Below are 16,676 nucleotides of genomic sequence, written 5' to 3'. Positions count from 1 at the left end.
AGATTGATTTTTGTTGTTGTTTTATATACCTATATGTGGCACAATGTTTAATTTTGTCAGAGATTGAAAGCTTTCCAGCATATGCTTCCATGCAAAGGATTTAATCTCCATAATATAAGCAATAGGGAATAATAATAATAAAAATAAGAATAATAAGAATAATAATTTATTTATACTCCATCAGTTTTTTAAGGTAGCGCAGAATTGAAAGTTTTCTCTCTGTATCAACATGTAGAGCAGGCACTCTAGAACTATCCTTGAACCGAACAAAACTGCTAATAGATTGGCATGATTTTAAAGCATTGCTATTCCGTAAACCACATCTAAAATTCTAGCAACATGATCACCAGCCACCGATCTTCTTTAATTTCTTATATGCTCAGATCAAGAGGGCATAGAACACCTAGTAACTTGCTGTCTTTTAAACCCTCTGCCTTTCATCTTTGAGGGAAGTTTGCTAATCTTATATGTCTTGTCAAGTGTTGAAACATTATCAGCCTTATACAATACAAAAAAATGTGTTATTAATTGTAGAAATCTTTCTGCAACTTCAGTTCATTTGAAAATAGCTATTTGGGAGTAATGTGCATTTTAAAAATAATAATAATGTGGCAGGAAAAATAGGCACTACTTCTAGACTGTAAAGAGACTCTAAAATATCATATAATACAGGGAAGATATGTCAACCACTATCTCCTTCCCAGGACGGGGAGTAGGGCAGGGGATCTAGTTTAGTTCAAAATAAATGCTAATGATTTGAAAAAGGTTGTTCTTTTTTATTTAAAAAAAAAGGTTGAGGAGCAACTGTTTGAAATGTACACAAATCCATCTTATTCTTTAAAACTATATTAGGCTAGTTTCCAAGTTGTGCTGACATCCTACATACTGGTTTTCAGAAAGGACTGTCACCATCAATTTTTCTTTTTTAAAGGACTTTAATTCTTTCAGCATGTTCATATGGTTTTATAAAGCCCCAGATACATAGCAAATCCCCTTGGTGTTGTAAGACAAGATTGCTGTTAAAAAATGTTTAGGCTTAGTCAGCTTCTTCTCACCACCGAAGTCATGAGGGACTCTGGGAAATGGTGTTTATACTAAGCTTAAATTGATAGGGCAAGTTTAATGCAATCAGGTCAAAGGTACAACTGCTTAGCTAGCCTCATCAACCACTCAGGTTTCAGCATCGGTTTATAAGCAAAGGCCTGTAATGATAACATCTGGCTGCTAACTCATGGGCCGCTTTTCTGCACGCCATGATTGAATGTAATTTGATGGTGGGGAGGAGCGAAGCTTAGGGGCATCTTAATTCTCAAATTATACGATTCCAAATAGATAAGATAGAAATGCTAGACTTTGATCAATCTCAGTATTGTGACCAGCTCTTCCCCCAACACTCCTTTTAAACAAAGTGCTTTCCTTCGCCTTGCCCATGGGCAAAGGCCTTCAGGTCGAGTAGGAAGTGTGCAGTTGCTTTTTTAAGCCTTTGTGATTTGGAGGGGAAAAACAAAAACAAAGTCTTCATTCTCCGTTTGTCTCCTTTGCACTTATCCATCAAGCGGAGCTCAGGAAGGTGCTGGATGAAGTGCTGTGTTCGCCGTGAATTAAATAGCCAGGAATAGGATCAAGATGATGCACAGCTTGCCTCCGTACCACAGAGCGCTGTTTCAAATCCCTCAGCCTATTAAGCAATAAAATATTACATAAGTGAAACCATCTCTCACAAACTTATCCAGACTTCACTCTTACCAACAACTCATAAATGCCAAGGGCACACATATTCTTTACAACTTATGAAGCCTTCTATTATAAATCTCCATTCTATTCCCCATCAGATTTCTTAGATTTAGAAAACTAGTCCTTCTTTAAAGGAATAATTAGATGTAATCTTGTCTAATTTTGTGACTGTTTTTCCAATTCTGCTGTTATCAGTGTTCATCAACCTTCAGTCCACATGGGCTGTTGGCCTAGAGTTCCCTTCATTCCCAGCCGGCTTGACCAATTGCAGGGATGGTGTATTCCACCAACATCTGGGGACCCGAGGATGGAGAACACTGTACTATTTCATTCTCTGTTAAATTCATCAAAGCAATATATGATCAGACAAGACAAGAGACCTTAATTTAGTGGCCGAGCAACTACTTTGCATGCAGAAGGTCACAGGTTCCATCCCTGGCATCTGGGAAAGATCCTCATCTGAAGGCCTGAAGAACGTCTATCACTCAGTGTAAACAATACTGAACTAGATGGACCAATGGCTTGACTCAGTAAAAAGCAGCTTCCGATGTTGCCATGGCTGTCGATTTACATTTCCCAAATTACTTCTCCTCTCATTCCTCTTTTTCTTCATCATCTCATCCATCACTGCACCTAGACGGCAAGACTGACTGTGTCCAGAAGTTCAAAAACCGTGGTTGATTTTATTGATGTTAATTTATTAATGAAGCAAATCTAAATAAATTTGCATGTGAATTGTGAATTTTAAAAGTAGTTCTGAAGGGGAGCTGCATAACATATTTGTCTTTATATAAGGCCCACATGGCATATTGTAAGATATTCTCCTGGGACGGGGGCGAGTCCGCAAAGGTTATCACAGCTGTGGAGAAAGTAACCGAAACAATAAGTATATATCCCTTAAATAAAATAAACCATTTACCCAAAATTAGAGAAGCTGAAACCCAAATTCTCCAGCTTTGAATGTACCACTTCCAAAAAGATAGTTTTGGCAAATACAGTGCTCGCTACCACACACAAATTCATGTCTAATCGTCTCTTTCTGACAGCACTGAAAACCTAGCATGGCTCAGCAATGTACTTAGCAAAACTTCCAGCATCTGAGGTGGTAAACGCATGTCTGAAGCCACCCAAATTTTTCTTCTTTTAATCATTAGCCCGTACTCTCCCACTTAAGTTTTATGATGTATGTGGGAGTTTTCAGTCAAAGGTTGGTGCAATTTATCCCTTTTCCTTGGGAGTGTTACTCAAGTTTTAATGCTTACATTAGCCATTTACATTTCTTCCTTCAAAGATGGGATGGGACCCTTTTAAAATAATAGTGATTATATACATTGAACTGTTCAAAGTATAAACTGCCTTTGAGGATATTAACAAAAGCTAAACTACCAACTGTTAAGTCAATTAATCATACTCTGCATTGGAGTGTTTCTTTTTTAATACTCATAGGATAATCCAAATGTATATATGTGCCTCAAGAGGTTATATTTATACACCACATGTGTAAGATATAAATGATACTGATGAAGACCGTGGAAGTAAATTATAATAAGGGTATAGTTTGAACTACTTCAGTATGAATTTTTAATGTGTTTATTATAGTGCGGATTGCATTTTAGCTGAACCAAAGGAGCCAAGATTATTAACCACAACCCCTGTACAACTCTTTGAGCATATTCAGAGTTAAACATTTGGTATAAAATATAAATATAACCTTCTTTCTTTCTAATTCCAACCCCATAATAAAGTAGAATGAGAAATGGTTTGCATTGTTTCTGGGGAGGAGTGGGGAAGTGTTTTTAAACTGATAGTGCGAGCGTATTTTATCTTATTGGACAAGTGTGTACAATCTTTTATTTGGGTTGTAGAGAACAATATTGGATGATTGAAAGGGAGCTCCTTCTTTACACTCCTTTATACTTTCCATGTGAGACAGCTGATTGAAAAAAGGCCACACATAAACATTTCCAGTACTATCTGAAAAACGTTAACATGAGCTGGTATAACTAAACAATTATTGAATCCGTATTTTAAAACACAATAATACATCAAAATTCTACAGTGAAGCTGTGGAATGTCTCCTCTTCTTTTAGGGTTGCTGCTGGGTTCCAAATGTTTATCATGGGGGAAAATGGGAAAGCAAGAAATCTGCTATCATTTGCTGGAAGCCTGAGGGCTGAATTCAATTAACAGCTAATAGAGCACGTCATAACCACCGTGATTGTCAATACAGAGGTGTGCCCGTTGCTAGTTCTAGTTCAGACGTGCTATGATCCATTAAAGCTAAGTATCCAAGATACGAACTACATAATCTCTGCATCATGCATGTCATATTACAAACCACACTTTTCCTCTAGGCCTAAATTCAGTCGTGCCAACAGTATGCTGCAGTTAATTATGCCAGCTGTATTAATTACGTTCTAGTTACTTCAGTGCAACACAGGTTTAAAAGGAGATCCCTTCCATTCTCATTGGGTGAAATCATGCTTTTGCTGCTATGTATGACATTTTGCCAAGCAGTTTGCCCAAGGTAGACAGGATTTTAAACTGGACCATTTGAATTATTTCAGCCATCATGTTTGATAATAAAAATAGAAGAAGTGAGTGTCTGGCATAACAATGGCAGAACTTTAAGGAGGGTCACTTAGAGGGAAATGGCAGTTTTAAACAACTGCAGGGTTTTGAGTAAAGCAGGGGTGGAAGGCTACTGAGAATGGAATTTCAGATGGAAACAGCAGATGTTTGAGTAAAGCAGGGATGGAGGAACACTGAAGGGTTAAAAAAAACCACCTAGTTTTAACCATGAAGAATAGCAGAGATGGGTACAGCAGAGATGTTAGCACCAAAAAAGCTAACACAACAGAGCCTTTCCAAACTCATTTCTTGCTGTACTCAAGAAATTGAGTTCGCTGTACTCAAATCTCTGCCATTGTTTAAAATGGCAACTTTCCCTCTCAGTAATTCTCCATCCCTGATTTACTCTTAACTTCTGATGCTGATTAAATTTGCCATTTTCATCTCAGTGTCATTCTGTCCCTGCTTTACTCAAACATCTGCTGCACTGGTGGCAGCAATAAGCAGCTCTGGCTCTCCCAGCCCTACCCATTGCCACCCCACCACTGCACTTACCTGACCTGGGGGTTCTGGATCACGGGTCAAAACGGGAGCCTCAGTGATTGCCTTCTCCCGCTGGAAACAAACTAGGACTGCTCCAAGAAAATTGAACCTGGCAAAAAGGAGTGATAGACCCTGGTGGACGCCCCCTTACCCGCTTGTGATTGGCCAAGCAGATAGCCAATCAGGATTTTTTAAAAATTCACTTGTCACTTCCCTCTGTGGTTCCCTGGCTCTTGCTGGGGCTCCCCATTTACACATTTTTCACTTGGGGGGCCCTTAGAATATCCTGGGGGCTCCCAGGGGGGCATATGGGAAACACTGATCTAGAATGATTTGGCAGGAACTATTCAAGATGTCTCCTGCCAACCTAGCAGTTCAAAAGCATGTCAAAGTGCAAGTAGATAAATAGGTACCGCTCCGGCGGGAAGGTAAATGGCGTTTCCGTGCGCTGCTCTGGTTCGCCAGAAGTGGCTTAGTCATGCTGGCCACATGACCTGGAAGCTGTACGCCGGCTCCCTCGGCCAGTAAAGCGAGATGAGCGCTGCAACCCCAGAGTCGGTCACGACTGGACCTAACGGTCAGGGGTCCCTTTACTTTTACCTTTATTCGAGATGTCACACTCAGCTTCTAGAGAGAATGGTGCATACTAGTGAACAACCACTGTCACAGAAAAAGCTGATTTCTGTTCTTACCTTTGTAAAGTGTGTTTGTGGCTCAGTGTTTTAAAAAGGTCCACTAACCGAGTAGGTGTAACCTGGGAGACTGAGCAATGCACTGGTTTAACTTGGATCTTCTCTCCCAGATACTCCTCCCTGTGCAGCTCAGTTGGGAATTAAAGCGCCTGTCCCTTCTCCACACCTACCAGGTACACTGAGGTCAGGCAAAAGAAATAATACTCTGCCCTAACTTGCATGAAATCCTTCACATGGCGCTACTGGCAGGAGAAAGCTAAATCTAATCCTCTCTGTTGCAGCTTCAGTGAACCCGGCCCACTTCTTTTCTCATTAAAATTAAACTCCTTTGTTTCTTGCCTGTGGATTTTCAGTCCATGTTGGTGTGTTGCAATAGTACTTAGACACCCTAGGGTGTGATCATTCTCTGAAAGGTCACTTCTGGGCCATCTGGGACATCCTATGTGCAATAGTATCTTAGTGTATCCTAACAATGCAGTGACTGTCGTTGCGTAAATACTTAAGGGTGTATATAATACTTTGCCTTTTTTTCTGCGGAAGATTTCCTCCTGGCTTCTGAAGCTTAGATTCATCTACGTACAACAACTCCGAAGCATTTTAATTCATAATTGACTTATATCCTGTATCCCAATTTCCCTGAATGAACGTAGTCATGTCCACCTACTAATCACCTTACCTTGCCTAATAAAATCACACTAGCAGTAAAAAAACACATTAGACCCAAATGTTATCGAGAGCATAACTTGCACAAAAATAATTAAAACAATTATTTCATCTCTTTTTCCAAGCAATAGATTGTTTTTTTTCCCAAAATTAAATGCATATTCTTTGACCAGTGATGATTATTTTTAATATTAAATGGGAAAGAATTATTCAATTTTTTTAAAAAAGCATGAGTGTGGATATTTTCACCAAGAGCAGTACATTTCAAAGGATGGTGTAAACTTGCACACAGGGGTGTCAACTTGAATAAAATATTGGGGGCCGGGGCAGATCAGCCCTGCCCTGCATAATCGATCACATGACGTGGCACTCGCACCATTTGAACAGCAATGCCAACTATTTTATGGGGTTGGGGGGATGTTGGCTCCTGTGCTTGCACATAATGACAATTTAGCCCTTCATTTGCTTGTATATGTGTGCCTAAGGTATTTATATCCAGCATTTCAGTTTTGAGAAACTCACAAGGTGACTTCTAATCATAAAACAAATCAGTATGAAAATGCCATTATCAGGTTAGAGAATACAGAAATACAAAGGCAAGAGAAAACAAAATATAAACAGCAAACCTAGCAATAAAACTGCACCGCTGTTCATTGAATGTTCTGGTAATTTACAAGAAACCAGTAAGGTAAAGGGACCCCTGACAATTAAGTCAAGTCGTGAATGACTCTGGGGTTGTGACGCTCATCTTGCTTTAAAGGCCGAGGGAGCCGGCGTTTGTCCACTTCCGCAGACAGTTTTTTCCAGGGCATGTGGCCAGCATGACTAAGCCCCTTCTGGCAAAACCAGAGCAATGCACAGAAATGCCACTTACCTTCCCACCGGAGCGATACCTATTTATCTACTTGCACTCCAGATGTTTCTGAGACTACAATTCCCATCATCCCTGACCACTGGTCCTGTTAGCTAGGGGTGATGGAAGTTGTAGTCCGACAACATCTGGAGGGCCAAGTTTGCCTATGCCTGATTTAGCCTCTGCGTTGAGAAGGGAAGGGGAATTATTGGTTTGCTTTGCTCAGGACTGGCCCACCCATGAGGCAAAGTGAGGTGACTACCTCAGGTAACAGGATTCACAGGGGCAGCAGATTATTATTTGCATTATTATTGTTGAATTTATATACCGCCCTGTACCTAGAGGTCTCAGGGCGGTTCACAGAAAAGATCAACATAAAAACCACAACATATATAATCAAAATAAAAACAACAACCCAATAACACACACACACACACCCGATGCAGATATTTACTTCCCCCTTGTTCCTGATGTAGATCTTTCTTCCCTGGTGGGGAGGGGGCGCCATTTTGTGGTTCGCCTCAAAATGTATTGGGCCAGCCTTGGCTTCAATACACCAAAGTGGAAAGTGAAATGTAATTAAAGTGAGCCATAAATGTTTTCCGTTGTGTATACAGGGATGTCTTGGGAGAAGAGATCATCAGATTGCAGCTGAAGCATAAAAAATCTGGATAGAGGCCATATTTGTAAAAGCTTTCGGATAAATGTGAATAGCTGGCAAAATCCTGCTGGGAGTTTGGCCTGAGGCCATAAAGGTATACACCAGCTGACTAAAAAGAGAGAAGTACTTTGTGTGGGAAGAATTTGGGTTCCCCTGTAATCCCTGAAACAGGACAATGGAAGCTACAGTTGCACAACACCTTTCTGGTGTCACTTAGGGTGAGGTTTGGGGTTAAGAGCTGGTGAGATTGTTCAGGCAGATAAACTGTGAGGTTAATGGTAAATGGTAAATGTTCGTATTTCTCTAGTAATTGCCTATGTGTAGTCTTGGTGTATCAGCTGGTAGAAACTATTAGCTCAAATAACTCAAAATGTGGATGGCACAATGTGAAGCATTGAATTTTGGAACTGTGCACTTTGATGCTCAGTCCTGATTCTGATTCCAAGGTCCTTACAAATTCTGGAGTCTCCAGTGAGAAGTTCCTGAAATGCAATGTGAATACAGCTCGAACAAGAGAGCTGCAATTAAAATGAAAAAGTCTTATCATTTCTCCTATTGAAACCACAGTATCCTTCTTATTACGTTGATGATGAAAATTGCTTCCTCACTGTGTCTAGGTTGCTTTATATTGGATTTTAATGTTAGCATTATTGATGCCTTCTCTTTTTTTATCATTCATCATTGGGTTTTCTCTTTTCTACAGTAGAATAGTTTTGCTAATCGCCCTGGTAGCAATCCTTACAGTTTGTGATCCTGTGCAGTTTGTGATCCTGTATTTAGTCTGCTAATTTGAATTGGAAGTAGCTGTTTCTGAATGCAAGCGGATCCCAGGTGAATATCAATATCATGCTTGAAAGCATTCCAGAATTAGCCAGTGTCATAAAACAACAAAGAAATTAGACGTTTTTATTGCAGCATGTTAAAACAGTGCTGTTATCAGTTGGATCATCATGTTACAGGGCGAGAAATGTAGCTGTCATGTAAGGGATAGATTTCCCATCATAAAACTTCCCTCCGTAAATGTCAGCACCTCACTGAGTGCCTCTTGAACTTCTAGTAAACACCAAGAGCAATCCACTGTGTGTATGACCAACCTGTATTTTAGTCATGGATTTTACTCACCAGTACTATGGAAATGGGTGTTGTCCAAGACCTGGGAATCATCTGTTGTTGCACCATTGCTGAAAACTGAACTGCTCAGACCATTGTGAGTCCCATGTAAAAGGAAGATTTAAGCAGAATACAGTGGTACCTTGGGTTACAGACGCTTCAGCTTACAGACGCTTCAGGTTACAGACCCCACTAACCCAGAAATAGTACCTCAGGTTAAGAACTTTGCTTCCGGATAAGAACAGAAATCGTGCGGCGGCAGCAGGAGGCCCCATTAGCTAAAGTGGTGCTTCAGGTTAAGAACAGTTTCAGGTTAAGAACGGACCTCCGGAACGAATTAAGTTCATAACCTGAGGTACCACTGTGAGTATTTTTAATGTGAAGTTTTGCTGCCATATGCTCAGTGTTAAAGGACAAATTCACAACCGTTTGCAATAGCCAGCTTATTTCAGTGAAACGGTCAGGTTGATGCAGACCTTCAAAAATGTTCCCTCTGCCCTTTGCTTTTTGCTAAATTATGAAGACTATACTCCATCTGGTTATGGGTATCATATATTTCCCTCACCACTAGGTGGCTTCATGTCCAGCCCCCTGCTTCCAGTATTGTGGGGAACAGGGGTGGTCAGGGAGTGACTTGCAGGCCTAGACTCTTCTTTCTCTAGAAATTATTCCTTTGCAAGGCTGACACTCATTACCCACTTTCAGGTAGGTGTGCTGGGTAGAAAGTTTGGGGAATACAGAAAACACATCTTGCCTCTTAACATTCTCCTTGTAAAGAAAAAAATCATTTGTGGCTATTCCTCTGTTTGTGCATTTGTTGTAATTAGTAAACAACAACTGCTCAAGAAGACTTCAGATATATGAATGGTGGTCATACTTAGCTGTGCAAGTTAATTATTTAAAAAATCAGTTAGGAAGTAACAGGCTTGAGGCCATCAGAATTTTGACAAATCTGACTTCTGCTGGCTGGACGGGTGTCAGATTTGTCATAATGGACTGATGACCAGAAAAAGTATACATATTGCTGACCAGGAGGGGATTCACAAATTAAGACTTAATGGTCCGATCTGCAAAGCTCATGGTGTCTTTCTTCCTGGTGTATAGAAAAGTCTGTGGATTTACAATATGACTCAAGTTTTCAGTTCCCTTCTTAGTTTCACTTCTCAGATCTGATGTATTAGGAAAACATCTTGAAGTGCATGAAACACTCCTCTTGGCATTAGTTTTATGTCAGGATTGTTCTACTACCATTTTAAAAAAATAATAATTGGATTATAGGTCCTATGTGACTATGTCATTGGTATTTATTCCCTAAAGCTATGTTGCTTAGCTGTGAAAGCGTACTTTCCACAAAACAAATAAATTATTTCCACCCTACTCCAAAGAGAGCTCTGGAACTTCTTTAGTGAACGTAAGTTACTATTGGACTTATAAGCAATCATTTACATGCTTGATCTTCTTCAGGTGTGCTGCCAAAGAGCCGTCTGCCTGCATATGTTTTTACACATCTTTTACCTAAATGAGAATTCCAAGTGCAGAATCTAACACTCCTGAAAAATGCAGATATTTGAGTGCATATGGATTGTTCTGATTTACAGCAAAAGTGTTCCCTCCCCAGCACCCCACACATCAAGTTTTTAAAATTAAAGTTACTCTTTGTGGTAAGTGCTCTTAGGTAAGATCCCCAACTATTAAGCACCGTAAGTGAGGAGCTGACATTACTGGAAGGCTGATTAAAGAATGAAGCCAGCCTAACTACAGTTAGTGGTCACTTGTTAAGAAACCATCTAGAGATAAACAAGAGATGTTGTGTTGCTTAAGGCTTCAAACTTCTCTAAGGTTTAGGAGATACACGAGTTGCTTTTAGATTCAGTTTAAGACTTACACTTTGCATAGATGTACTGTTGTTTCCCATCCACACCAGTGAGAAGTCCTTGATGGAATGTTTCTGTGCTGTGTTTTCTGGCTCCTCCTTTCATTCCCTACTCCTGCACTCCTCCAATACCTCCTCCTTCTCCTTCTCCTTCTCCTCCTCCTCCTCCTCCTCCTCCTCCTCCTCCTCCTCCTCCTCCTTCTTCTTCTTCTTCTTGATTTATAAAAAATATGTGTATAGCACTATATCATTTTTTTAAAAAAATATCAAAGTGGTTTTCAGCAATAAAACCATACAGTAAAACCATTAAAAAGCCATTGTGCAGGTGCTTCTGTATCCTTGCACAAGACTGATATTCAGCTATACTTAACTGAAATAATACTAAGGGAGGTCTTGTGGAAGACCTCTGTATTTAAAAAAAACAGCTTTTCTCAATGAGGCAGTTCCAAGGACTAAAGGTCCCCTCCCTCCCACAGCTTCCTAAATTTCCTCCTTTCTCAGGTCCTTCCCAAGCAATCTGAGACTGTTCCCAAGCAATCTGTTACTTGTCTTTGCTCCACACTCTTCACACCTCTTCCGGTTCTGGGAGACTATGGGGGAGGGGAGCTGGTCACAATAGCAGTGGGAGATCCCCCTGGCTTCTACAGTAGCCTGATTCATCTCTGCCTCTTGGCCTCCTTCCTCTCCTCTCCAGCCTCTGATTCTGGACTGCTGTCTGCCACAGCCTCTTCCTGCTCACTGAACCCTGTTGCCTCTTCAGCTTCTGACACCTTCTCCATGTGGGATGTAAAAACGTACTGCAGTCAAATACAGCATTCCTACAATGCACATGCTGGGGAATGCTTTGTATCGCTCAGGAGAAAACTTGCTAGTTCCTCCTGAGCTGGGACAGACTTCCTTTGCATGTGACTTAATGTGGGTGTGGCCTGTTCTTGGACAGAGGAGCACACAGCCTCCATGTTCTGCTCTTCTTGTTCTCCATTTTTGTGTTCCTAAGAGTTAGAAGTGACTGCTGAGTCGCAGTCACTTGAGACTATTTCCCTTATGGGATAGTTCATATAGTTATATGTTGTTTTGTAAATTAAGTCTGCCTTCAGGGATCTTATTGTGAACTGGATGATTGTAAGTAAACTAGCTGTATGTTAACTTTAATCAGATGGTTGTGTCTATTCTTTTAGGAGGGATATAAAATGGGATCTTGCCAGGAATCCTAAATAGTGAGGCTCAGACGAGCCTGCAACTAGCTAGCCGCTGTGCAATTTAAAAGGGGGGTTGTTTAACAACTCTGCTAAGTTATAGAACTTGCTCACGCAAGTTAGGAAGGATATCATAAAATAATATATCCTCTCCTGCGTCCCTAAACATCCTCACACTCCTCCCAGTCTTCTCCCTCTACTCCCTCTGACATCTCATCGTCATCCCACCACCAACCCCCTGGCTCTGAGCCTTTTTCCCTTGAGAGTCTCCCAGCTGCTTTCTCCCACCACTCCTCTGAATCCAGCCAATCCATCTTAGATGCTTATTTAGCACATTCACTGCTTGTATTAATATAACCTGTATAACAGCACACCCTAATTTCCGGAGCCGGTCCTATCATTAGGCAGAGTGAGGCAAACCCCTCTGACAGCACGTACTTGCAGGGGGGTGGACCATTGTTCCTGAGACCCTTGCCATTCCCCACGGTTAGAGATTAGAGCTATGTGTGCCACACAACCTGACATACACCCTACTGTCTTCAGGTCAGCTGAGGATGCTGTTTTGTTGCCAGTTTCAAAGTCAGACGGAATTGCCAGTCCAGTCAGTTTCTGCGCATGGAATTTGGGCTGGGGAACACCTTTGCCTCAGGCAGCAGAATATCTTTGGCTGGACCTGATCACCTCCTTTATTGCCTGGGAAGTTCTGAGTACATGGAGCAAAAACCTGACACTACAGGAAGCGGCAACCTGAACTAACAAGAACATTAATGTAGACTTCATAGATTCTTTTGCCCCTAAACTCAGGGAACTTTGGACTTCTTGCTAAGATAGAGAAATGTCATTCCCATGTTTCACAACTCACATTACAAAGCTGAGTCAAAAATTCCTTTTTGACACTCCAGCCAAAATCCAGTGTAAAAATACAGCAATGAATGGGGAACCAGGGATCTCTGTGTTAGCAATAAAAACTGTCAGTTTGATGGACACGGGTGTGGAACATATTCTGACTCCTGATCTGTCAGCACAGACCTGCTGTGAACTGGAAAAGAAAGAAGAGGCCTAATCTGCATTAATTTGCTCACAAAGAAGATACCAAATTCTTCACTTAACATGCATTGGTAGTTTCAATCAAACGGCTACATGGAGGAACACATCTTTTTGCCCCAAGCAGTTAATTATATGATGAAGTAGCTCAGGGAACAACTTAATTGGTGTTTCTCTTTTTGTATCACTTCTCTCATCAGTCCTACAACTTTACTCCTACCTTTTTCTTTCCATCTTACTCTTTGCTTTAAAAGAAATTGCAAAGGAAATAATTTTCTAAACAACACGTAGAGCAAGTGGGACGTCCCAAATGCTTTCTTCTTCTTTTCAACTGTACACTATATTTACATTGTGCTACTCACATTTTACCAAACCGTGTGAGCTTTGAGTAAGCACTGAGGAGGAAGAGGAATAGAAGTAAGCAACTCTTGGAAGCATCAGCCACTGCATACAGGGTTACACTGTCACAAGGTGGTTCATGTTCCTAATCAAGATCTTAACTTTTTCACATTACTAAAAACATATGACTTTAATTACCAAAATAAGCAATTCCAAAAGGTAGGTCCTACTGAAAAACAAGCTCTCTTTGCCATTCTGTTCTTTGCTGTTTACTGAGGATAACATCATGATATTAAATATCTGTCAAGGAACTCCTTTGGATCCCCCAATTGTTTTTAAAAAAACAGTTTAGTTCTCCGTCTGTAATTCATGTGGTACCTTAAAAAATTGGCAGCAAAACCACAGAATGTAATGATGGTTTCCTTCCTTATGCTTAAATGTACTCTGGTAATCTATGACCCATATTAAACATTGGTTTGGGGTTTTTCCATTGTGTGTGATACGCAATTATTTGAGTTGTTTTGTGTGGTTTCAACTTCATTATGCATAGCAGCAACAGAACTGTTTACCAAGTATTATTATTTGAAAGCTATTGTATTATCAAAACACTAAGGCCTCTTCACAACATGGTGAAAATCTGCTTATTTTGGGACATAGGTGCGTACATAGGACACTAGCTAGGCTTAGAGGCATCCATATGCCATCTTAAAGATTCCTAAACTGTGTTTTTAAAACCCATATGGTGCCAGTACTTAAATAACTTAAAAGGGTGAACATCTAAAAGTAAACTTATCACCTGAGATGAAGCGCATAGACAGTGTTTAACATTTAACAGAAAGGATTTTCCCCCCTCCCCCGGGCCACTTCATCTTAAAGAAAACCTAAATAGAGTATGCTTCAGTGTTGCCCTTCTTTCTGGATGTAAAGGAAGCTTCGTAACCAGGGCAGGATCATTTGAAAATGACAAGGTTTGTGTGTGTGTTTTCCCTTTTCTGAAATGTTCCTTCATGTTTGCTGCAGGGTGAAATAATCAAGATTTCTTTGGTAGTCGATCAAAAATGCCATTTTCACTTGACGGTTTTTAAGCTAAGAGGTTCACAGAGAGGACAGACTGACAGCAAGACAATTTTCATTTGGTGATGATGCCCTGAAAAAAAAAGAAAGTTGCTTATAGGCATTTCAGCAACCCGTATCTGGGAGGGCACTCCTAACTGCTGGGAAATGTATTCATTAGATCAGTTCAGTAGCTGTAGAAGAGAGGTGAGGAACTGGTTGAGTTCCACAGTCCTTACATCCCCCGCCCCTTGTGGGCCGACTTTGACAGGTGGCTGGAGTTGCCCACCTGTCATTCACCTGATGAGGTGACCTGTTTTCCTTTGCCCACGTGGTTTGAAATCAACCTGCCTGGGCAAAGGCACCAGGAGTTTGCAGGTGCCAACAATGAGCATATAATCATGGCAATCACTGTGCAAAGGCACATTGTCTTTGCATGAAAAGATGATCAAGTGTATGGCAGCGGGGCATGACTTGACTGAAGCTGCCTCACATGGCGAGACCCAACTGGCCTAATTGGACTCATGTGTCAGAGGCTCCCCTTCACTGCTCTGGATGCACCATCTCATCTACGAAATGTAGACAGTATGGGAGAAGATTCACGCACACATGTAAATAATACAAGCAGAAGTGTTTGGAGAGCAATCTATGCAACACTGCTGCTATAATAGAAATAAGCATCCATTTATTCCAGTGTGACATGCATTGCTTTCTTTTATTTGTCTCTGGAACAAACAGAGGATACAAGGCAGCAGCGATCCTTTGACCTGGATGTTCCCCATAAGCGTGCCAGCTGGAATAGTAAAGGAAAGAAAATGAACAGATTGCACAGTGTGTGTGGTTGGTACACTGCTGGCTGGAAATCTGGATTCAAAATAAGGGAAACCAAAGCTCAAAAACCCTTAGACTGAAAGATAATGATGATCATCAGGGTATTGCAAGATATCTGGGTAGAACTGAGGAACAGAAAATACAGATTGGCTTTCGCTTGAAAAAGAGAGCAAGTCTTTTATTGAGAAGAGCAGTAGAGAATATTAGTAGCCTCTGTGAATCTGACCTATGGTCCACATAAACCTTCATCCTGTCTCCAGTAGCATCCAATAAAAGCTACAACATAGCGAGAATTAAGCAGCGTACGTCAATAATGAGAGCAATCAGATCCTTGTCACTCATCCTTAGCTTCTGGCAGTCTGTGGTTTAGAAACACCCTGAACATGACTCCACATGCCGTGATAATCTTCCTAATGCTAACTGATATTCCTGTGCATCATGAATTTGTCCACCTCTCTTTGAACCCAGATACGTGCCCTTCAGATGTTAAGAGCAGAAGCCGGGCAGCTGCTTTTCTGTGGGTTCAACCCACAACGCTGCTGCAATGTTTATAAAGGCCCACCATGGTGTGGGCAGATCTCATCAAGCAGCCTGCTCCTCATGTGGTGGAGGGCTTTTAAATACAGTACTACAACCCCACTGTGGATTGAACCCATGAAACAAACTGATCACTCGACACTGTAACGTTAGTCTTCACTGTGTCCTGTGGCAATAAGCCTCAGAAGGGCAGGTTAGCTGAAAGGCTGAAGTGACAAATGAAAGAGCAGCGAGCCACAAAAAGAAAGTGGTGATTTTAAAAAGCAGAAGTTACTAAGATCTGATGGGTATCTCAGAGCAGAGGAGCACTTTGGCCATATCCAGTGTGCCACCAGCAGGACAGCTTTCTTGCAGAATGCAGAGTGCAGTTCAAAATCAGAATTTTTCCTATAAATAAAGACTGAAAAAGCTTGGATCCACACACCTATGAGGCTCCCCTCAAAAGTTGGCTTAGAGTGTCTTCTTGGTTACATCATCCATTGACTCCATTTGTACCACATTAGCTCATTGTATTGGATTTTGATTGCTGGATTAAGATTATAAATTCCTTGTTAATACCCTTGTATATATGTTGGCTTTGAATGGATTCATGTAGCTTATATTGGTAGTTTGCTGAACACTCTTAAAGACACTTCTATATGCTGTTCATAATCGGTCAATATAAAAGCAAAACAGTTTTTTTTTATAAAATCACATAAATCTCAGCACTTGAAAGGTTCTGTTGGGAAGGAGGAAGTCTTTCAGGTATGAGTTATTTAGGGCTTTAAATAACAACATGAGCACCTTGAATTGGGCCAAGAAATGAATTGGCAACCAATGCATTAGTTTTAAAATAGGAGTTTTGTGAAATCAAATAGAACCTCAGCCAGTAATCTGGCTGCTGCATTTTAGACGAACTGAAGTTTCTGAGTCGGCTTCAAAGGCACCTAGTTAGAGCACGTTGCAACACAAATTGGAATTAAGAGTCTTGCATATG

General features: G+C 40.8%; 2 protein-coding genes and 1 long non-coding RNA gene across 5 annotated transcripts in view; 2 read left to right on the top strand and 1 right to left on the bottom strand.

Annotated features, from left to right (window-relative positions):
* The window catches only part of MYLK4 (myosin light chain kinase family member 4), a 797,874-nt gene that overhangs the window by 499,724 nt on the left and 281,474 nt on the right, over window positions 1-16,676 (top strand). The gene's annotated exons all lie outside the window — the stretch shown is intronic.
* Window positions 1-16,676, top strand: part of GMDS (GDP-mannose 4,6-dehydratase) — a 274,215-nt gene that overhangs the window by 247,508 nt on the left and 10,031 nt on the right. The gene's annotated exons all lie outside the window — the stretch shown is intronic.
* On the bottom strand, window positions 255-10,797 carry LOC310714516. The gene is made up of 3 exons (XR_014529858.1): window positions 10,709-10,797; window positions 8,840-8,905; window positions 255-1,678 (listed from the first exon to the last, which is right to left on the bottom strand). It is a non-coding gene; the product is annotated as an uncharacterized lncRNA (long non-coding RNA).

Source organism: Podarcis liolepis (genome assembly GCF_965112155.1).
Source record: "Podarcis liolepis genome assembly, chromosome: 8".
Taxonomy (NCBI): Eukaryota; Metazoa; Chordata; class Lepidosauria; order Squamata; family Lacertidae; genus Podarcis; species Podarcis liolepis.
This window is presented reverse-complemented; position numbering and strand designations above follow the sequence as displayed.